Source organism: Talpa occidentalis, unplaced genomic scaffold (genome assembly GCF_014898055.3).
Source record: "Talpa occidentalis isolate TD23 unplaced genomic scaffold, MPIMG_talOcc4v2.1 talOcc4.19, whole genome shotgun sequence".
Lineage (NCBI taxonomy): Eukaryota > Metazoa > Chordata > Mammalia > Eulipotyphla > Talpidae > Talpa > Talpa occidentalis.
Window position 1 is genome coordinate 1,429,651 of NW_023601962.1, and position 23,946 is coordinate 1,453,596.

Consider the following 23,946-nt stretch of genomic DNA (forward strand, 5'->3'; position numbering starts at 1 on the left):
GGCCCCGCACGCTTGTCTCACTGCCAGCGGGACCCCGAGGGGGCAGACTAGGGGGGCACAGGGGTCTCTCCGGGGGAAGAAGCGCCCGGGGTGCCCGGGAACCGACCCGATGCGCAGCGAGCTCTCGCCCCGCCGCCCCCGCCTTCCCGCGCCTGCCGCGCGTTCTGTCCTGGGGACGGGGCGGCGCCTTCAGGGACTGGCCCACGCGGGAAGCGCGGCGTCTGCGCCGAGAAATGTCTTCCCCGGCGAGCCCCGGGGTCCCCGCGGGCCTCCACTGACGAGACGAGGCCACCGGCGGGCCGGGGTCACCCTCGAGACAGACTAACGGACACGAGCGCAGCCGCCGCCCTCCGCCCACACCGAGTCCACTAGTGGGGCCGGAGCCTGAGCAAGTACGCGGGACGCCCCAGGCTCAGGAGGGGCGAGGGGAGCAGGGAAGGGCTGTGGGCGGTACCCCCCAGGCGGGGGAGGAGGGCAGGGAAGGGCCGTGGGCGCGCACAGGCTCTCGGCACAGTCACCAGGTCATGTTGGGGGGCGCAAGGGGCGCAGGGGCCTGATAAACTGCGCAGCTCGCGCCCCAGATGCGCCAGGGGCGGGCGGGTCAGGCTCCTCGGCCAGGCAGGCGCTGCGTCGGGGGAGGGAGCAGCCACGCCCTCAGCCCAAGTTTCCGGGGCCGGTAGTGGGGGCTGGGAGGCTCGTGACCCCCCCCAAGCCCGGAAGGCAGGGGAGCCCCTCCCCGGAGCCCCACCCTAGCGCAGGGTCCTGGACTCCGAGGGCCGCGCTGGGCAGGACGCGCTCCCGGGACGCGGCCTCCCCAGGGCCAGACCCGCGGCCGTCGGGAGACCGGGCTTTGGGGCGCGAGCTCTCGGGAAGGGAACGGGGTGTCCAAGGGCGTCCCGAGACAGACGCCAGGTGGGGCGCGCAGGAGGCCTGGACACCGGGTGGGGCGGGCGAGGCGAGGACCAGGCCACGCGCAGGGGCCTCGGGCCGGCGGGGAAGGGCTGGATGCGGGGGCTCCGGGGCTTATGTTGGGCCCGGGAGGAGCACACGGGCGGGCCCGTCCCTGAGCGTGACCCCCGCGGCTCGCTCCCGGCTCCTCGGGACCCTGAGGGCGCCCCGGGGCGGGCTCCCCTCTGTCCCGCGGGCCGTTTTCACTCCCGCAGGGTTAGGGGGGCGTTTGGGGCACACGTTGTAAGCTTTCGGGGCTGAGCCCCCTCCCGCCCCAGGCCCAGCAGCGGAAGGGCAGAGCGGGTGCCCGGGTGTGGCAGCTGGGGTGTGTGTGTGTGTGTGTGTGTGTGTGTGTGTATCATTAACATGTGATTTTAACTTTGTGTGATGTTTAATATTTAAATTAATCATGTTGTTTCTGTGCCGGATGTCACTAAGCAGTGTGAAGGCAAGACGAGTCCACATTTCGGACGCGGCTGGACTGTTGACACTCCCTGCGGTGTTAAGGGTGTGTCATTAACATGTTTCTTCTGTGGTGGGATCACAGCACTGCCAGGATTCTCCACTTTCAACATTTAACACTAATAGAAGGACTTTCCACGTCATTAAAGACTGTTCAGTGTTACTGTATATTTAATTTTGTGTATATTGGGGGTTTTTATTTGGATAGTTTCGAATCATTTTACTGTAAATAAAGTGTTATTGAACATTTTTACACATAAAGATTTATCGGAATTTGAAATCATTTCCTTAGTTCATTTCCAAAATTAAAATTACTATTTCCATTGAAAATGTATTTTAGGGCCTCCCCAGTGGCGCAGCGGCTTGAGCACAGCCTGTGGAGCTGTCCGCAGCCGCCGCAGCGCCGGGTCGAGCCCGCCGGCCTCGGAGCAGCCCACATGGCGCGCAGACCCCTCCCGTCTCCCCGCTGCGCCCCTCAGCCGTGTGTGTCGTCAGGCTGCCTGCTCTGCTTCCCGCTGTCTCTGGTGAATCCGCTCCCCCTCCCGCACATCTGGCCTGTTAATTTATTTACATTAATAAATAAATCTTTTTTTAAAAAAGGGTAAATATATTAAATTCAAAGTTCCCTGCAGAGGTGCTGTGAACTTATTTCTCAGGAATGGTGAGGACAGATTTCCTCTCCTGCCATCCTTTGTTCTGTCCCGCTGTCCTGCTCAAGCCTCCCGCCCTCCCCCTGCGTCGCGTCGCGTCGCGGGCCTCACTTGTCCCAGCTCCCGCCATTGTCCGGCGCGGCCAGCGGCGCTTTCAGGCCTCTGGCAGGTCCTTTGTCAGCCCTTTGCTGTATGTACCCTTTAAATGCGCCCTCGGCAATTACGTCATCACTCTTGAGACTCCCAGGGTGCACCAGGCAGAACGCGAGAGGCCGCGCCAAGAGCGGCTCCCAAGGGCACATTAAAGAAGCAGAGGAACTAATGTTGCCGCCTCGTGGAAATCGCGGTCTGAAATTCGGCGGACTGGAAGTGGCTGCGCAAAGAGCGGCTCCCCCCGGCGTAATGAAGGCGCGGGTGGCGCGGGTGGCGCCGCCTTGTGACCCAGAGGGATAAGTTGGGGGAAACTCAGAATGATGATGGCAGTGGGATGGGTAAGGTAAAGCGCCAGCAGGGGTGAGAAAGATGGAGTAAGGCGGGAAGCGGGAGGAGGAATGAGGTGGCGCGGCTGAGCACGGGATAATGTACGGACTGGACTGTGAATAAGATGCAGCGGTGTGTTTCAGGCAATAGAAAGGGCGGTGAGGACCATGTGAAAAATAACGGGGGAGGGCGCCGCCTGGTGGCCATCAGTGGCGAGACAGCAAATCCCTGACAAGTGGCCAAAGGGAAGGAAAGGCCCAGGTGGCCAAGCTCGGGTACCACGAAGGGGGCCTGTGGGGCAGAGTCGAGTGGCCTGTGGCGCAGGGAACAGCCATGACAGCCCACGGGGAAGGGGCGGGCCCGGCGCAGAGGCAGGAGCAGTAGAGCACGGTGGGCTTGTGTGTCCAGAGCCTTGAAGAGGAAAACCGGATAGACTAAAATGTTAGTGAGACTAGGAAATCTGTCCTTACTATTCCTGAGAAGTAAGTTCACAACCCCTCTGCAGGGAACTTTGAATTTAAAATACTTGAATGTTTAATGTAAATAGTAATTTTTTTTTGGAAATGACCTAAAGAACTGTTCAAATTCAGAGAACACTTTATTTACAGTAAAATGATTGGAAACTAAATTTAAAAACCCCAATATACACGAAATTAAATGTAAAGGCTGGATAGATACAGTAACACTGAATAGTTTTTAATGCTGTGGACAGTACTTATAGTGCAGTGTTAAATGATGAAGTAGAATATAAAATTTTAGCGATGATGTAAGCACACTCTCCTTAACCCTTATGTGTGAGTAGAACACAATGTAAACCAACTGTACATCGAGTGGAATATTACACAGAAGTGCAAATAAAAGCCTCAAGCTGCATCCAAAATGTGGACTAGTCTTGCCTTCATACTGTTGAGTGACATTCAAGACAGAAACATAACAGGATTTAATTTATTTAAATATTCAATACCAGACAAAATTAAAATCAGGTTTAATGATACATGCAGTGATACATACCAGGATATGTAGTGAAGAGCCAAGAAAAAATGGGTGACAGCCATATAGGGGCTTCTTTATGGACGAAGATCATGCGATGATGTGACTTTACATTCCTTGACCTATTTAATGGAAGCTCATTTTATAATTATCAAGCTACTTCCCACCTTCTACACAGGCAAGTGCCAATATAGGGGAAAAACTAGGAAGGAAATGTACTAAGTCATAAGAATACTTTTTGATACAGTTCATCCTATTTTATTCTACTCTTCACATTTTCTATAATATACACAACTCCCTATCATTATCAGGACCAGTAACAGAAGCTGATGGAAACTCCATTGGTAAAATGACCTCCTTGCTCCTTGGCAGGGGAAAGTAATTTTTTAAAAGGCTGAAGAATTCCATGTAGTTACAGAAAAACATTTTAGGATGAAACATGGTCTCCCGCTAGTCACACAGGCAAGGGCAGAGCAGCAGTGATGGGAGTTCACGTCAAGGTCACCTCATTTTTTTTTTTTTTTTAGTGAGGGTGTTTGGCTTTCTAGCCTGAACCTGTGCTCCGGCTAGCTTTTCAACCCAAATAAACAACTTTTGCCCCTATTCTTCATTTTTAAATTTAGAAATTTATTCTGTTTAATCCACAGCTGTATATAGCTTCAATTAAAAATAAAAGTGAAAACAAGACACTCCTTCAAAGTCTGAGCCCTTCCAGCTTACAAATACAAGAAAGTTGTCTTTGTCTACAAGAGATGCAGGAAAAATAATGAATGGGGCCTGGATATTTCATAAAACAAAATTTTGTATAACAAAGCTTCTCCCTGTGACTCGTTCATTGCCTTTACAACAAAAAGGGAAAAAAAAAGAATAGTAGAGAGGGACCTCCCTGTGGGCGCGAGGGGTTAGGACGCTGCACTATAAAGCACCAGCACCAGCAACTGCAGCACGAGTACCATCCCTGTCCAGGGAGCTGACCCACATGGTGCAGCAGACATCTCCTGTCTCCCCGCTGCTCCCCTCAGCAGTGTGTTTCAGTCAGTCTGCCTGTTCTGCCCCCCACTCTGTCTCTGGTGAATCCTCTCAAACACAACCCCCATCTCTGGCTTACAACCCAGTTCTTGAGTGCATAAATAATCTTTTAAGATTTATTTATTTATGCACACAAGAACTGGGGTACAGGCCAGAGATGTGGGGGGTGAGAGGATTCACCAGAGACAGAGTGGGGAACAGAACAGGGAGATCTACTGAAATACATTGCTGAGGGGAGCAGCAGGCATGACAGGAGAGGTCTGCTGCGCCACGTGGGACCCACTCCGGCCAGCCGGGATCGAACGGGTGCTGCAGAGGCTGCAGACAGCTTCACAGCGCTGCGCTCAACCACCTACAACCACCTTCGCCACCAGGGGAGGTCCTGTTTTAAATACAATTCTTAACACACCTCGCTTTATTTGCATTGAGTTAGGACCTTCTACCTTTTGATTTTTAGATTGTAAGAGGTTATGGAAAAAATTCATCTTTATTTATCCCGCAGGCCCAGAGGTGATCTTTTTCCAAAGTCCGAGCCCTGAGCCATTGGGTGACAGAGCACCCATGGCCCCAGAAGGGGCACATTTACAACTTGAAGCAAGCAGGGAGTAGAGAAGCAGGAGACTTCTAAGAGCTCACCTGGTCATCTGAGGGGCACAAGTCAGGCTCCTGGCCAGTCACTCCCTGAAACTTTTAGTCCACCCCCAGGCCTTGTCCCAACATAACTCCAGGGCAGGAGGCACAGGCGGGTCTGTTGCAGGCTCCGCGACTCCCAGCCTTTCACTGACAGTGTCTGCCACAGCCAGACCCTAAAATATCCACAAGTCATTAAAACAGCAAACAAGGTTGCTTGAATTTCTGGGAAAGATTTTTTTTTAATCGTTGTTAAAAATCCCCTTACCTGAAGCTGACATAAAAGCAAGGCGTGGGGCCTCCCTGATGGTGCAGGGGTTAAGCACCACACTGTGAGGCCATCCGCAGCCTCTGCAGCTCGAGTTCCATCTGATGGAAAGACTGGAAAGGAGGCCTCACGCGACTAAAACCTGACTCACGCAAGGAGGTGGGGGTCGAGGGGAATAACAGGACCATTAACCCAGCTGTGGAGGTCAGACCCTTAGGCGCCAGTGCCTAGTCACAGGGCAGGACACCTGAGCAGGATCCGAAGCTCTAGGGAGTGGCGCACAGGCCTGAGGGGAAGGATATGGAGATGGGGCCCACCCTGGAATCTCTGGTCCCTTTCTAGTGTTGCCTGTTACCTGACATCAGCAACAAACAGCCACTCCATGGAGGAGTGACCCTCCCAAAGAGAAAAGGGCTGTATCAGAGCAGTCTCTGCACGGGCTCAAGGCAGCCATCCCTCTGCCCACCCGTGACTATGCAGGTGCCTCTTCTCATCAACTCTCTCTCTGTAGGGCAGCAGCCTCCTGCCTGCTGTGACCTGTCAAGGCCGCCCGCCTGCAACCATGCAGGCCTCTCTCAGCAAAACCTGTCCCTTTCCCTTTCCCTAATAAATCTGCCCTGTTTTTTTGTGGGACCCTCGCCAGCGGCCAGGGAACGAACAGGCGCTGCAGAGGCTGCAGGCAGCACCACGGCCCAGCGCTCAACCGCTGCGCCACCAGGAAAGGCCCTAAATCTGCCCTTTAATGTAACTAGTGTCTCTGTCTCATGGAGAAACGTGGCTGGGGAACTCGTTGTGTCCCGCTGGAACGGGAGCTCTGGGGGCACCTTTCCCAGAGTGACCCCCAGGACCCGCACGCACTCTACACCTACAACATTTTGGCGACCGTGAAGGGACTCGTCACATCATCTGGTGCCAACATCACATCCCCAGGCAGGAAGGTGACCCATAGGGCGCCGCAGACCTCTCCTGTCTCCCCGCTGCTCCCCTCAGCAGTGGATTTCAGGCAGTTCACCTGCTCTGTTCCCCGCGCTGTCTCTGGTGAATCCCCTTGCCCCCACCCCCGCACCTCTGGCTGCACCCCAGCTCTTGTGTTCATAAGTAAAGAAATCTGTTTAAAAAATAAGTAAAAATTGGCCTTCCTGGTGGCGCAGGTGGTTGAGAGCCATGCTGTGAAGGTGTCCGCAGCCTCTGCAGCGCTGGTTCAATCCTGGCCGGCCGGCGAGTCTCCCACATGGCGCGGCAGACCTCTCCTGTCTTGCCTGCTGCTCCCCTCAGCAGTGTGTATTTCGTCAGTCTGCCTGTTCTGTTCCCCGCTCTGTCTCCGGTGAATGCTCTCACCCTCCAGTGCATCTGGCCTGTACCCTGGTTCTTGTATAAAAATAAATAAATCTTTAAAAAAATAAGTAAAATAAAAGCATGACTAAAACATCATTTACCTGCAGATCCTGACATGGATCCTATTGCAAACATTACAAAGCAGCTGCTATTCAAAATATATTGTGAGAAAAATGAAGGCTCTCGGCTCCACATAGAATGTTTCTTGTTGCACATCATGGTGCAGCACAATATACTTTGGCCCAGACTCTGACATCCCTGAGTCTGTTCCGTGGTTTGGTGTAATACTCAGCCTTCAGCCGGGAGCCTGTGTTTATTTTGGGGGGTCAGAAGGGTCTCCTGGGGACTGTGCAATCTTGGGTTTTGTTTCCTGAACCGAGGCTGGCCTCTCTCTGCCTTTGGATTGGTGAGCTCTATAGAGGATCTTCTACTGCCACTTTCACTTTAGTTTTCTGGTTCTATTTCCCTGCTCAGCTTTTTCTTTTTTCTTTTCTCTTCAAATTATACAGGGGATCTCTTGTTAACATTTCTTTCAGGGAAGATTTGTTAGTGGACCACTTCTTCAGCTTTTGTTTGTCTGGGCAGAACATTTTTACTCTCTTGTCTCTGTAGGAGAATCCTGCAGGTTAGGATATTTGTGACCCGTATATTTTATCTCTATTCTGAATACGTTATTTCATCCTCTCCTTGCACTACAGTCCTCCAGAAATGTAAGTCGGGTCCATCCCCACATATGCACGGTCCATGACAGAAACTTGTTAAGAGGTGCTAGGATCTGGGCCTCATCCTGGTGTGGTTACCTGAGCGTTCTAAAAGGATAACTCTACAAGACTTTCCATGAAAACCAGCATCAGGAACATCATTGGTACACTCTACCTATAGACTAGAGAGAGAGAGAGAGAAATTGGAGAAAGAAGAAAATTTCCATAGAAAGCAGTCCAATAAATCCAGAAAAGAAGAAAATTATTATATAAGGAAAAGAGAGCCAAGATCACTCATCTTCTGGGGCACAAGGACCATAGGGAAAGCTTTTGGTATGGGGACCTGGCAAGAATTTTGTTTATTGTTGGAGTGCTATGCAAGAAATCCCAGGTCCAGACATGCAAATGATCCCTCTTACTTTCCTTTTGCTTTGTGAAATGAATGTGTATACTATTGTAAAATAGTCTCCTTTGTGGGCCCCCCTGGTGGCACAGCGGTTGAGCGCTGGTTGCCAAGCTGCCCGCAGCCTCCACAGTGCTGGTTCGATCCCTGGCCGCCGGGAGGGTTCCACATACTGCACAGACTTCTCCTGCCGCCCGCTGCTCCTCTCAGCAGTGTACTTCCTCAGCCCGCCTGTTCTCCTCCCCGCTCTGGCTCTGGTGAATTCTCTCACCCTCCCGTGCTTCTGACTGTACCCAGTGCCTATATAAATAAATAAATAAATCTTAAAAAAAAATAATCTCCTTTGTACTCACTGAGTATTTCTACTGGGAGAAAAAGATGAATACGTCAGGGGCTACCAGCAAACATTTCCATTTTAAAGCCATTTCAGTGACTCATACAGGGCTGCCACCATATAAGGTCAAATGTGGCATTTACTCTATGATGCTAATTAATTTCATGCATGTTTGCCTGGGGCATTATTTCACTTCCCTGGATGTTCCTATGAGATTCAGAATTGAGAGTATTATTCATTGTACACAAAAATATAAAGGGTCTTTGTAAGGCAGTCAAATATAAATGACATTTTAGGCTATCATCACTGTGAATGTTACATGAATCTCAAAGTCAAAAATCTGTTCACCTTATTAATTCAAGCATTAATTCAAGCATTCATCTTAATTCAAGCATTTTCTACATGGATATAGAATATTGAGTTCAATTCTTTCCTCTGTTTAGTGAGATGAGCTCTTTATGCTGACCTTGTTTTTGCAGATTTATTTCATTCTGTTGTTCCCAATATGAGTTAATTTGCATTTGGGGGCTTTATATGTACCTAGTTGGCCAGAAAATTGAGCAGGCAAAATATAAACAGACCAAAAAAACCCACAAAACCTGCAACAAAAACACCCTCTTACGTTCAGAACAATTGAATAGCAATATTTCTCTATATTAAAGACAAGAAGCTACCTATAAATCCTTTTTCAATTCCATAATAGTTACAGCCTGAAATTAGTGATGCAAAAGTAGCTTTCCCAGTTCCTGTGCAGTTATGAGTGATCATGTGACTCGTTCTTCCCAATACAAAGTGAACAAATGTGACAGATGTTACCTGATAAGAAGTATCAGATGTTACATGATAAGAAGCTCATGTTCCTTCTCAATGACCTCTTAGTCCACATCCAAAGAATTGATGTAATATACTATGATATTATCTAGGATAGTTGATCTGTGAGCCAGAGGTTGCTAGTATTCTTATAAGACCAAGCAGGAAAAAAATGGTTCAAGAGAACTGTTCTAAGAAGGAATTCATAAGAAATAATGTTTTATTCTGTTGAACTGTTGCATTTGGATTTAATGATCACCACAATCTTGTGGGTCTTCACTAATCCTTACAATATATATACTCTCTGCTATTGCTTACAAATCTTTAAGATTTCCAGAGATCCCAGTCTATGTATCTCCCTAGGAGCTTCTGTAACTTCACCTACTTTTCAATCCAGTGCACATACTTTGTGGGTATTTCAATGTGTTAAAGACTTTACTTGGGGGGGTGGGGCAGAATGTCATACATCTTGGTATGAAATGAAATTTTTACTGGAATGATAACTATGACATTAACAACGCATGGCGATAAGTAGTGATTTTACCACTTCTAAAAACAGAAATACATCCCCTTAAATTTAGCCAATATTATTTGTTGTGCCCATGAACATTATCCAACAGGTTTGATGACACCGCACTTCCTGCCTTCATATTCAGACAGTGAAAGCTGTTTCATGGGACAAGTGTTATAGATGAAAAGGAACAGGTAGGAAATAAAAGTGTAATGCAAATCTAGACCCATAGTTGGATAGTTGACAGCTGCATGTCTGCAGGAAAAAAAAGAGTCAATATTTTCTGTGAGGATAGATTGAAATGGGATTAAAGTACAGCTGGATTTCATCTGATGTTCCATAACAGTACACATTTCTCTCAGATGTAAAAGAAGTATCTGGATGAGTCTGACGACTTAGACTATTCAGTAATCACAAATTCTATCACTTTTCTTTGTATATAAATATTGATAATTTTATATATCTAATGTGGCATTTCAGAAATAAGAACGTATTGCTCAATACTGTTGAATAGATTCAGGTTGCAACTGGCAGGACTAGGAAGTGGCCACCCCAGGGGAGAGGGGTCAGCAGTGCCCACCTGATCTTTGAGTGGATGGAAGAATCAAGGTACACACTCACCTCATAGCATAGCAAAGAGCTTCTGCACGGCAGGCAAGCACACTTCAAAAAGAGGTCATTGAGAGAGTAAATAATATGATTGTCAGATGCTATTCTGATAGGAAAAGGCCTAGGCAGCCACAGCTCCAGAGCTGCCTCATGCTTACAGCTCTGTGATCCCAAGGTGTCAGAGGAACACGGCTGAGGGCCGCTCCTTGGCAAGCTGACCTGGTCTGCTGCTCACCAGGCATCAACTCAGACACTCACCTGTTTCCTTGGGGTTCTGAGTTCCACACAGGAAGGTACTTAAGACAAGACACTGGCTTCTCAGTGCCCTTTTGTTCATGAGCACACCGGCTGCAGCAGCTTTGGCATCCTGGGGTGTCAGCCACAATCTTCTTCATCCCTAATCAGTGAAGCCTGCAAGGTTTCATTACAGACATTGAAGTGAACCATACACAATGATCACTCGTTCTAACCCTTGATGATCTTCCTGCAATCCTAACTAAGGTACCGTCTACAGATTCTTTAGTATCGGTGGTTCACACAGGGCCACATGAGACTTACTCATTTCAGCAGAAAAACCCAGATACACTGCGAACAGAAAAGACGATCTCCCCTGAACATGGACGTAGCATTTGTATGTTAGGGATGCTCAGACCTCAGCCTGCTTAGGTTGTATAAAAATTCTTGATCCATAAACTATAATCTTTGAATTGTAAAGATTCTTCTTGTTCTCTTCCAGGACTTAAGGAAAACAGGCACCTGCCACTGCAAATGTCACCATCTTTCCATGTACACTAATGATGAATAAGCACCCTACAAGTTGTTCTATAAAATTCATTACCTGCAGACCCAAGTGAAAGGCTACTTTTAGTGTTGTTACATGTATGACCTTAGCTTATTTTCCACAATATGGAAACCATGAAAACTCAACACCAAATATTGGGAACAAACAGCAGAGGAGGTTCACTCGAAACCCACCAAAACAAAGTGGCCACTGAGGATTTCCGAGCAATAGCACATACATTATCCTGGACTCAGAGAGAAAATAATGCCACAGTCTCCCACACAGACTCAGCTTTCCAATTATTCCAGATGATTCTGAGTATTAGCTATTATAATATTCTAAATTATTTAATGTAAAATTAAATGATCACTATATCTTCCATTCTATCAAAGATGCCAATTTTTCAATTGGCCTCAAATAGTAAAGTCTGCATCTAAAGAGTAAGACCAATTCCTCAGGTCTCAGAGATAACATTTACAAGCCCCCTGAGACAATACCCACCATCAGATCCATAATGAAAATATTTTTTGTGCACCTTCAAAACTAACTTTTTATTTTTTAAATTGATGTTATAGTTCTAAGAGCCACAGTTGTTTTTTTTTTAAAGATTTATTTATTTATTTATACAAGCACTGGGTACAGTCAGAAGCGCCGGAGGGTGAGAGAATTCACCAGAGCCAGAGCGGGGAGCAGAGCAGACAGAAAGACAGAAGGACCGAAGGACCAAAGGGCAGCGGGCGACAGGAGAGGTCTGCATGCCATGTGGGAGCCTCCTCCGGTGGCCGGGGAGCAGCCTGGAATCGAACCAGCGCTGCAGAGGCTGCGGGCAGTTTTGCAACCCAGCGCTCAACCGCTGCGCCACCGGGGAGGCCCTCCAAACTAACTTTGGAACATCTGTATTAGTATTCTGTAACATTAAATGAGCTCAACAAATAATTATGCTTACTCAACATCAAAACAAACTTTGAGGGCCTCCCTGGTAGACCAGGGCTTAAGTCTCACCATTATCACCACAATGGCCCACAATATGGCCTAAGTTCAATCCCCAGTCAGGGAGCTGACCCACAGAGGGCACAGCAGACCTCTCCTGTATTTACCTGCTGCTCCCCTGAGCAGTGTATTTCAGTATATTCGTCTGTTCTGCTCCCCACTCTGTCACTGGTAAATCCTCTCATCACCCGACACTGCTGGCCTGCACCCCAGGTCTTCTACACAAAAATAAATCTTTAAACAAAAAAAGCAAACTTTGAATTAGAAATTGGTAGAGTTCTTGTATGCATAAAAATGCATAAATAAATAAAAATAAAAATAGGAATGTTGTAAGAATTATATAAAATAAAATATTAAAAAAATAAATCTAGGGCCACCCTGGTGGCACAGGGGGTTGGAGGTTGAGCACCGCACTATGAGGGGGTCTACAGTCCCCACAGCCCCAGTTTGATCCCCGGCCGGCCAGCGGGTGTCCCACCTGGCAAGGCAGACCTCTCTTGTCTCACCCGCTGCTACCTTCAGCTGTGTATTTCAATTGGTCTGCCTGTTCTGTTCCCCGCTCTGTCTCTCGTGAGTCCTCCCACCCCCTGCTTCTCTGGCCTGTGCCCTAGATCTTTTGTGCATAATAAATAAGTGTTTTAAAAAGATAAATAACAAAACACCAGTGATTCAAAACAATAAAGCACAGCAATGGTACCATGATCCCAAATGTCAACAGTAATGTCCAGTTTGGGGAGCAAAAGGATCAGAGTGTGGTGGCAGGGAGTACTGGCTACTTCACTGCAGACACATGGATTTACAGCCTGGGGAAGAATTTAGGCAGAAGCCAAGTCATATGTGCTTCCTCTGTAGCTGTTCAATAGCATAATAAAAACTAAACTCCCTATTTTCTACTTACAACTGAGATTCAACCAATGATAGCTATAAGTTTTTGACATTTTTAAAAGACCACAATAAATTTTAAAGAGGCTTTGTGTATAGCCCAGTCCCTGGCAGACTGCAGGCATTTAGCTAACCCTTGTTCACTACCTTGAGTGTTCAGCGTACTTTCTATCATGGAAAAGAATACACACACTCCTGTGCTGACATAACTGCTGAAAAAAAATAGTTACATATAAACATCATCATTAAATTGAAGTCCACTTATCCAGATGTGTATACTTTATTAAAACCCAAAGGATTGTTCTCAGATGTGTCTATAAAGGCACACCCCATCCTGCTTGCTTTGCTTTATCAGATACTGCTTTTCACAAATTGAAGGTGTGTGGCAACCTGGACTGGGCTAAGTCCAGCAGCACCATTTCCCAAAAAACATATGTTCACCTCATGTCTCGGTGATATCTAATTAGGCTATTTTCCCGTTAGACAAAATACTACTGCATACCTAATAGACGACACTATAGAGCAAACAATTTTCACTCACAACAGGAAACCAACAAAAAAGTAATGACTTTATTTATGCAATATTAGGGTTGCCGTGGTATTCTGGAAATGAACCAACAATATCTTCAAGGTGTGCCTGCACCACCTTTTATTTGGTGCAATATAAGTACACCTATTAAAGCAAAGAAATGTATTTTACTAAGGCTGCTGTTTGGAGCTGGCCCTACCCCCACTATGGCAAACCTAATGAAGATAGGAGGTGATCACAGCTGGTGCTGGGATAGAGAAACGCTTGCCACAATATGTTTAAGAACATGTATCAGGATGAAATAGACCTATTTTTATCTCCAGAGAATTGTTCTGCATTTTGTTATATCCAAAGCACAATTTAAAAGTGAAGGTAAGTACAGGACAGTGCACAGACACCAGCGGGCAGAGAGAGCTGAAAACGCCAAAGGTCTGTGAAAAGAAACACCTGCACAGTCACAGGCAGGCGGGAGTGCTGCCTCGCTCTCCAGAGCATTTTGTTAAAGTAGGACATACATCTTCACACTCAACTTCACATTCGGTTCATTGGAATAACAAACATAATCGAGATTGTTTCAGAGAATGGATGTGTGCTCTTCAATACTGAAAATTACTAAGAGCAATGTGCAAGAATCTAAACTTTAGGACTATGTAAATAACCTTTTTAAAATCTAATCACAAAATGATACAAGTTCACTGAAAAACTTATCAACAGAGGAAACATGAATAACAAAACAATCACCGTGAATACCAACATCCTGAGGACACCAGTCACTGCTTCTAGTGTTTCCCACTTGTATAGATGACATAGATCAAATCTTTAACAGTCAAAGGGGGGGGGTCTTATCCTGAATAATACTGCAGGCACTGCTGAGGCATTGCTTTCTTATCAGCTGTTCTATATTTCCAGGAATTCCTTCTGGTAGGTACAGCAGCTAAATCTGCTGTATGGGAATAATTACAGAAAAGGCTATTTTGAAATGCAGTCTCCTGTGAGTACCAATCACATTTGGGATTAGAGCTATTTCTAAAACTATTAAGGAAATCATGTGCAACATTAAAGACAGCATCTGCATGTAACACAATGATACATTAAACTTTTATTTTATTTATTTTTTTTTTTTTTAGTTTTTTAAAAATGTTTATTTATTTATTTATTTATTTATTTTAACTCCTGATTAGTTTTTTTTTTTTTTTAATAAATTTTATTGTTATATTCCCCATAAAATTGCAGCCCCCCCATTCTGACCCCAATCCCTCCCCTCCCACCCCCGCCCCCCTAAAAGTGTCTCTGGTTCATAGTTTTTTGTTGATTTTGATTTTCACTTTCTTATAGTTATTCATTTTCCTGGTCCCTTATTTAAGTTTTCTAGATTCCTGCTATGAGTGAGACCATCCGGTATTTTTCTTTTTCTTTTGGCTTATTTCGCTGAGCATGATCCCTTCCAGCGCCATCCATGTTGCTGCAAATTGCATGTGTTTATCTTTTTTGAATGCTGAGTAATATTCCATGGTATATATGTACCACATCTTCTTGATCCAGTCATCTGTTTTTGGGCATTTGGGTTGTTTCCAAAGCTTAGCTATTGTAAACAGTGCTGCTATAAACATAGGGGTGCAGGTGTTCTTTGGAATTGATGTTTCTGTGTCCTTTGGGTAAATACCTAGGAGTGGAATTGCTGGATCATATGGAAGCTCTATGTTTAGTAAGTCCAGAAATCTCCATACAGTTTTCCACAGTGCTTGGACCAGTTTGCACTCCCACCAACAGTGCAGAAGAGTTCCTTTTTCTCCACACCCTCGCCAACATTTGTTGTTGCTAGTTTTTTTAATATGTGCCATTCTCACTGGTGTAAGATGGTATCTCATGGTAGTTTTGATTTGCATTTCCCTGATGACAAGTGATGTTGAACATTTTTCATATGCCTGTTGGCCATTTGCATTTCCTCTTCAGAGAAGTTTCTTTTAAGCTCTTCTGCCCATTTTTTGACTGGATTATTTTCTTTGTTGTTGTTGAGTCTCATCAGCTCTTTGCAGATTTTTGTGATCAGTCCTTTATCATTAGTGTTGGGTGCAAAAATGTTCTCCCAGTTGGTGGGGTTTCTCTTTGTTTTTGTTATTGTCTCTTTTGCTGTGCAAAAGCTCTTTAATTTGATGTAGTCCCAGCTGTTTATCTTTGCCTTCACTATCACTGCTTTGGGTGATGTGTCTGTAAAGATGTCTTTGATGTGCAAATCACGTAGTGTTTCGCCTATATTTCCTTCTATATATTTTATGGTTTCAGGTCTTATGTCTAGTTCTTTAATCCATTTTGAGTTGATTTTTGTGTATGGTGTGAGGTAGTGGTCAAGCTTCATTCTTTTGCATGTAGCGACCCAGTTTTCCCAGCACCATTTATTGAACAAACTTTCTTTGCTCCAATGCATATTCTTTGCTCCTTTGTCAAAGATTACTTGACCATAAATCTGTGGGTTTATTTCTGGATTTTCTATTCGATTCCATTGGTCTGTATGTCTGTTCTTGTTCCAATACCATGCAGTTTTGATGATTATGGCTTTGTAGTATAGTTTGAAGTCTGGGAGTCTGATGCCTCCATTCCCTTTTTTTTTTTTCAGGAGAGCTTTGGCTATTCTGGGTTTTGGGTGATTCCATATGAATTTCATCAATAATTGTTCTATTTCTTTGAAGAATGACATTGAAATTTTGATTGGAATAGCATTGAATCTGTATATTGCTTTTGGTAGGATGGCCATTTTAATAATGTTTTATTCTTCCAATCCATGAGCAGGGATGTCTCTCCATTTCTTTGTGTCTTCTTCTATTTCTTTTAACAGTGTTTTATAGTTTTCTTTGTATAGGTCCTTTACCTCTTTTGTTAGATTTATTCCCAAATATTTGATTTTTTTTGTTTCAATAACAAAAGGGATGGTTTTTTTGATTTCTTCTTCTTCAGATTTATTGTTTGTGTATAGGAAGGCTACTGACTTTTTGCGTGTTGATTTTGTATCCTGCCACTTTACTGAACTGATTGATGAGTTGAATTAGCTTTTCTGTGGAGTTTTTGGGGTTCTCTATGTATAATATCATATCGTCTGCAAATAGTGATAGTTTGACTTCTTCTTTTCCTATTTGGATTCCTTGGATGTCTTTCTCTTGTCTTATTGCCCTGGCTAGGACTTCCAGTATTATATTGAAAAGCAATGGTGAGAGTGGACATCCTTGTCTTGTTCCAGATCTTAATGGAATTGCTTTCAGCTTTTCACCATTGAGAATGATACTGGCTGTTGGCTTGTCATAGATGGCCTTTATGATGTTGAGGTATGTTCCTTGTATCCCCAGAATTTCAAGGGCTTTTATCATGAATGGGTGTTGCACTTTGTCGAAAGCTTTCTCAGCATCTATTGATATTATCATATGGTTTTTATATTTCTTTTTGTTGATGTGTTGGATAACGTTGATTGATTTTCGGATGTTAAACCATCCTTGTGCCCCTGGAATGAATCCAACTTGGTCGTGGTGAATTATCTTATGGATACTTTGTTGGATTCTGATAGCTAAAATTTTATTGAGGATTTTTGCATCAGTGTTCATTAGGGAGATTGGCCTGTAGTTTTCCTTTTTTGTGTTGTCCTTGTTTGGTTTTGGTATTAGTGTAATGTTGGCTTCATAAAACGTGTTTGGTATTGTCCCTTCCTTCTCAATTTTTTGGAAGAGTTTGTGAAGGATAGGCACTAATTCGTCTCTGAATGTTTGGTAGAATTCATTTGTAAATCCATCAGGTCCTGGGCTTTTGTTTTTGGGGAGGTTTTTTATTACCATTTCAATTTCGCTAATTGTAATTGGTCTGTTTAGGTGTTCTATTTCTTCTTTATCTAGCTTTGGGTGATTGTAGAGTTGTAGGAATTTGTCCATCTCCTCTAGATTGTTAAACTTGTTTCCATATAACTGTTCATAGTAGTTACTGATTATTCTTTTGATTTCTGCTGTGTCCGTTGTGATTTCTCCTCTTTCATTGATGATCCTGTTTATTTGTGCTTTCTCCCTTTTTTCCTTTGTGAGCCTGGCTAGGGGTTTGTCTATTTTATTGATTTTTTCAAAAACCAGCTCTTGGTTTCATTGATCTTTTGGATTGTTTTTTTAGTTTCAATTTCATTTATTTCTGCTTTGGTTTTTATTATTTCTTTTCTTCTACTGGTTTTGGGGTTTTTTTGTTGTTCTTTTTCTAGATCTTTGAGCTTCGAGATGAGGTTGTTTTCTTTGCGTTCTTTCTTGTTTCTTGATGTGAGCTTCTATTGCTATATATTTTCCTCTTATTACTGCTTTTGCTGCATCCCATACATTTAGGATATTAATGTCCTCCTTGTCGTTCAATTCAAAAAAATTTTTAATTTCTTCTTTGATCTCCTCATTAGTCCAATGGTCTTCCAGTAGTGTGGTTTTTAATCTCCATGAGGTAGGAAAGTTCCTTGCCTTCTTTTTATGGTTTATTTCTAGTTTGATGCCTTCATGGTCAGAAAAGATGGTTGATATGATTTCAATCTTGGTGTATCTGTTGATGTTTGTCTTGTGCCCCAGTATGTGATCGATCCTGGAGAATGATCCGTGTGCGCTTGAGAAAAATGTGTACTCCGTTTTTTTGGGGTTTAGTGTTCTATAGATGTCTGTTAAGCCTAATTGCTCTAGGTCCTTATTTAGAGCTTTGGTTTCTTTACTTATTTTTTGTCTTGTTGATCTATCCATTGTTGATAGTGGTGTGTTGAAGTCTCCCACTACGTATGTGTTTTCTCTGATGTCTGTTTTCAGAGAGGACAACAGTTGTCTGATATATTTTGGTGCTCCTTCGTTTGGTGAGTATATGTTAATGAGTGTTATTTCTTCTTGAAGTATTGTCCCCTTGATCATAATGTAGTGACCATTGGGGTCTCTTTTTATCTTTTTGAGTTTGAAATCTGTTTTATCTGATATAAGTATAGCTGTTCCTGCTTTCTTTTTTGGTCCATTTGCTTGTAGGATTGTTTTCCATCCTTTAACTTTGAGCCTATTTTTATCTTTTGTAGCTAAATGTGTTTCCTGGAGACAGCAAAAGGTTGGGTTTTGTTTCTTAATCCAGGCTGCCACTCTGTGTCTTTTTATTGAAGAGTTTAGTCCATTTACATTTAGAGTTAATATTGATATGTTAACATCTGTATTTGCCATTGTGTTTGTCTTTCCTTTGATTTTATTTATTTATTCTTTTAATAACTTTTTTTTGGCCTTCTTTCATTGTTATTCGTCCCTCTGAGGTTCTGGCTTTAGGACTCCTTGTAGTATTTTTTGGAGTGGGGGTTTAGTTGCAATGAAATACCGGAGTTTCTGTTTGTCTGGGAAGGTCCATATTCTTTCTTCAAAGAGGAAGGAGAGCTTTGCGGGATAGAGTATTCTTGGTTGGCATCTGTTTTCTTGGAGTCTGTTGACTATGTCCCTCCACTCTCTCCTTGCCCGTAGTGTTTCTTCGGAGAAGTCTGATGTCAGCCTGATTGGTTTTCCTTTGAATGTTATCTGTTTCTTCCCTCTTGCCAGCTTCATTATTTTTTCCTTGTCCTGGATTCTTGGGAGCTTTACTATTATGTGTCTTGCTGTATTTTTCCTTTCGTCGTGGAAGTTTGGTGTTCTTCTTGCTTCTTGTATATCAATTTTCAGCTCCTTCTTCACATTTGGGAAGTTCTCTTCAATTATCTCTTTGAATATTTTCTCTGTTCCTACATCTCTCTCCTCTCCTTCTGGTATTCCTATAACTCTTATATTTCCTTTCCTCATGGAGTCAGATAGTTCCCGAAGTCTTTCTTCGTTCTTTTTCCTTCGTACTTCTCTTTCCTTTTCTGTTTTGGTTCTTTTTATTTCTGTGTCTTCAAGATTACTTATTCGTTCTTCCATTTCATCTATTCTGCTTTCATTGCTTTTCCCAGAATTTTTAGTTCCTCCATTAATTCTTTGATCTCCTGCATTTCTTTTACTTCCCTCTTTAGGGACTCAATTTCTTTCTTCTGACCATTGTTTTCCCTCTCTAGGGACTCAATTGCATTCTTCTGATCGTTGATTATTTTTCCCTTATCATTGTTTTCCTTTATGACTTCTGTCAGTTTTTAATCACGGCAATTTTAAATTCTCTTTCTGGAAGGCTCAGAAATTCTTCCAAGTTATTGTCTTTGCAATCTGGGGGCTGGCTTTCTTTTGGTGGTGTGCTTTTTCTCTGGAGAGTTGCTAGGTTGCGTGTGGTTCTTCTCCTCCCTACTGTCTGTTTTCTAATTTGCCGTATGCGTTGGGACACTGTGTTGTTGGGACTGGCCGGCATCTTGGGTGGGCTTCTCTGTTCCCCTCTGGTTCTTCCAGGAGTCATCTGTCAGTTTCAAGCAGCCTTTAATGGAGAAAGGTCCCTGTTCTAAAATGCCGATGTGGGACACACTCCCCTGTGCGCCTGGTCTGCCCCGGCGGTGGGTTCCTTCTCCCCTCTGGGCTTGGACTGCAGGCCAGAGGGGGTCTGGCGTGGGCGAACTTCCCCCGCTCACCTCTGGCTCCTGAGGAAGCCTTCTGCAGGTAGTCTTTACTGAAGAAATGTCCCTGTTCTAAAATGGTGATGTGGGACACACTCCCTGCGCGTCTGGTCTCAGGCACACTCTTCTGCGCGCCTGGTCTGCCCCGGCTGTGGGTGCTCGCTCTCCCTGTGGGCTCAGACTACTTGTTCGGAAGGAGCCAGGTGTGGGCTAACTCCCCAGCTGGCCACTAGCTCCTTCAGTAGCCTGTGCTGGGGTCAAGTCGCTAGGTGGCGCCAGAGATCTCTCCTAGAGCCCTTGGGGAGCTGATTTTCCACCCCGTGGGACAGGGAGCAGAGCGGGGATGGTAGGGTACACCTCAACGGCTTTGGGGTGCTGTGTCTGCCTTGTGCCCCACCGTCGTGGGGAACCCACGCCCCTAATTTCGTGCCCCGGGTCTCAGTTCCAAAGCCCTCAGTTCCAGGACGCGGGCTGTAGCCCAGATCAGTGGCGCGGGAATGGCGCCTTTTGAATCCCGCTCCCCTGCCTGGGCGCCTTGTTCCTGCTCACTCAGGGAGGGCCTCCGCCGTCTCCCCGCAAGCCTAGGTCGCAGGCACGGGACCTGGGCAGCTGCGATCCGGTCTGGATCCGCGCCACTTTCGCGCAAGCTTACCGGGCGGCCGGGGCTGTGTGCTGGTGCTGGTCTCCTCCTGGGGGGCGGGGTCTCTCTTTAATGGCGCCTGGAGCTCACCTCCGCGGCGGATCCTGCAGGGTTCGCCTCAGCTCCCGTTCACGGGGTGTGGTGGCTGCAATAGTTCCTTTCCACTCACAGTACCGCTTGCTGTGTCCGTTTTTCTTGTTGGCCGTTTTGGTTTGTTGTTTCCTCCTCTCTGCCGGTCGGAGAGTGCTGCCTCTGTGGGCGGGGGAGGGGAGCAGGGTTCTGCGCTTCCCTCCCTTCTAGTCCTCTTTTATGGCCACTTTCTTCTTCGGGCAGTTTGCTGGAGTCGTCCGTTTATCTTCCGTGTCCCAGTTCTCACTGGGACCTGCCGCTTTTCCTCCCTATTAACTTTTTTTAATGGGAGATCTTACTCGCAGCGTCTCCTCGCCGCCATGTTGCTCCGCCCACTCTTCTAAACTTTTATTTTAACCTGAGGCTCTTTCCTTATGAAGGAGGAAGTCCAACACCCACGGAGCTGTTCTGAGGATGGACAGGGTTGCCCACACTCCTCCCCTCCCGCTGGCCTTCAGGGGGTTTCCAGATTAGCCTCATTTGACAATCTCTGATTTGGCCAAAAATATGTAGTCCAAAAATCCCTGACTTTCGTCCTTATTTGTATGATCTTAACACAAGTTCCTGTCTCCTTTGGACCTTAGGATTCTCAACTACGGAGTAGGAATAATGTCTCTACAGTGCCACCAGTGAGATCACATAACTTAAGTAATGGACTTGTTGCACAGGGTCAGGTAATCTCCAGCAGGTGCTCAATAAACATCGATTTCTTTCCCCTTCCCTGACCTGTTCAACTTCTCTCCAAAGCAAGCATAAAAGGATTTTATGATGGAGGAGGTAATATCAGTTTAACAGATTATAAATATTAAAAAGTTGATTATCGACAAAACGTCCACTTCCCAGGTGAATGAGTGTGGCTTATTCACGCTCTAATACAGGAGAGATCCTCTTAGGGCCAGGTATCAGTAGAGAAAAGACCTCAAGAGCTTAGGAATGGGCCCTCAGTGTCTCAGATGATTTCCCATGAAGGACCTTCCATCCCCATTGGTGATAGCATCCAGCTGTCCTTGCTGTGGGAATCTCAGGGGTGTCCTTTAGTGATAAAGAGATAGTCACAGGTTTCAATACACTGAAATGGTGACTACAACCATTTTTGAAAAGCAGACATTGTATCCAGAGTGTGGCAGCCGTGTGGCTCTTGGTCACTCAAGGCTCAGGAAAGCCTGGTTCTATTCAAGGGAGTCTGAAGTCGCCTCATGAGGCAGTTTCTAGGTGTCAAAGTTCCCTCTTCCAGGCTCTGAATGGCCACATCAGCTGCACAACAGGTAAGTGATGCCTCACCCTTCAGACGTGGGCCCAGGCCCAGCACGGGCAGCATCTCAGACCCCGTGAGAAATGCAGAGCCCCAGGCACCACGCAACCTACTGGGTAAGAACCTGCACCCCAGGAGACTGGGACTCGGCTCTGCCTCTTGCCTGCTGGACCTGGCGTGGGGAGGGGGATGTCAGCCCCAGAAAAGTTACAATACATTCTCCAAATTATATCCAAGTCCACAGAGATAAAACACACAGATCAATGGAACAGAACGGAGAGCCCAGAAAACCCATCCGGAGGTTGATCAGTGCAGCAGGGAGGTGCTGGGAGCAAACACGGGGGATGCGCCTTCATTCAGGGGCGCCGCGCACCCTCAGGGTCACACTCGGGAATGTCCTGACCCCCATGTTCCCCCAGGACCCAAATGACCGCGCAGAGCTCTCCACAGCCCGCCCGCCGCCCCGGGTTCCTGACTCACGCTCGGCCGTCAGCCGCGGGCAGGGAGACGTCCTCACCTTCCCCTGACCTGTTCAGCGTCTCCCGCACTTCCCCGCCTCCTGTGCTTTGCCCCCGGGGCTTCTCCTGCCTCGGCCCGCGGGCCGCTCCGCCAGGGTGGGCGCCGCTGGAGGCCCGCGGCTCAGCCACTTCCGCTCCCGCCGCCGTTCCCGCGGCGTCAGCGCGCGGGACGGGACGTCACGCGCAGGGGCGGGGCAAGGCCGAGGACGTAGAGGCTCGCGGGGGGGGGCCGGGGGCGGGGCAGCGGCGCGCGCGGCCTGGTGGGCGGAGGGGCGGTGCGGCCGAGGCGGGACACTGGCAGGCGGAGGAGGCGCCAGGGCCGGCGGGAGGCGCAGGGGGGACCGAGTCGCTGCCGAGGGGTGGGTCAGCCGGGCGAGGAGGGACACAGCCCGGAGAGCCGAGAGCCGTGGGGGGCCGCTCAGGGGGGGAGCAGGCGAGGAGTGGTGTGGGCGTCAGAGCCCTGAAAGATGGGGAGATAGAATGACGTGGAGGCAAGAACCCCCTGAAATGGGTTCTCGCTCATTCGGAGAAGAGAACAAGTCGGTGTCGCCCATCTGCGGGGACTCTGGATTTAGATATTAGCATTTGGGATATACATATATGTGTGTGTCTGTATTAAAGAAATAGTTGAATTTTTAAAAAAATTTATTTATTTATACAAGCACTGGGTACAGTCAGAAGCGGGGGAGGGTGAGAGTATTCACCAGAACCAGAGCGGGGAGTAGGGCAGGCAGACCGATGTAATACACTGCTGAGGGCTCAGCGGGCGGCAGGAGAGGTCTGCGCGCCATGTGGGACCCTGGATCCAACCGGAGGGTGAGAGAATTCACCAGAGCCAGAGCGGGGAGCAGAGCAGACAGAAAGACAGAAGGACCGAAGGACCAAAGGGCAGCGGGCGACAGGAGAGGTCTGCATGCCATGTGGGAGCCTCCTCCGGTGGCGGGGAGCAGCCTGGAATCGAACGGCGGCACTGCAGAGGCTGTGGGCAGCCTCGCAGCCCACCGCTCAGCCGCTGCACCCACCAGGGCGGCCCACCATAGAATTTTTTTAAGAAAGCCTTAAAAATTCTGTTGCAGTTATAGAAAAATTTCTAAGGGTGAAAATATTGTCGTCCAGATATAAAGCAGGTGTAGGAAGAGCAGTGGCATATCAGTTAATGTCAAGTTCACCTTGTTGTTGTTTTTTGTTTTTTACTGAGGGAGGTATCATAAGGGCAATCTATAATAATATTAACCCACCTGTGGAAGGTTCCAGCAATCTAAGGTGGGGTCAGAAAAGATGACCAGTCAGAGGTGGGGCTAGAGAGGATTATCAAACTTAGAAGACCCACCCATTCTGACCCCAAGGCAATAATTTCCACACTCATTCCATCACAGAACATTATGAAAGAACACCTCTTACCCTGGCAAAATGCAGCTTTTGTTCTTTCAGAGCCTATCTGAGTCTATGCAGACTTCTCTCTTTCCTGCTCTCTTTCCTTGATCACCTTGCCATTGTCTGATGAAAGGGAACATTACTGAATGATTTGTCAGAGGA

At 46.4% G+C, this 23,946-nt stretch overlaps 1 long non-coding RNA gene across 3 annotated transcripts; it reads right to left on the reverse strand.

Annotated features, from left to right (window-relative positions):
• Positions 1 to 1,000: 1,000 nt before the first annotated feature.
• Positions 1,001 to 22,436, reverse strand: LOC129146223 (uncharacterized). 3 transcript variants are annotated; one of them, XR_008552743.1, is made up of 3 exons: positions 10,173 to 14,121; positions 5,196 to 5,365; positions 1,001 to 3,652 (listed from the first exon to the last, which is right to left on the reverse strand). It is a non-coding gene; the product is annotated as an uncharacterized LOC129146223 (long non-coding RNA). The 3 variants fall into 3 exon arrangements; XR_008552744.1 differs by having other exon boundaries at positions 1,007 to 5,365; positions 10,173 to 10,571; positions 12,039 to 14,121; XR_008552742.1 differs by adding an exon at positions 22,410 to 22,436 and having other exon boundaries at positions 1,009 to 5,365; positions 10,173 to 12,165.
• Between the last annotated feature and the right edge of the window lie 1,510 nt (positions 22,437 to 23,946).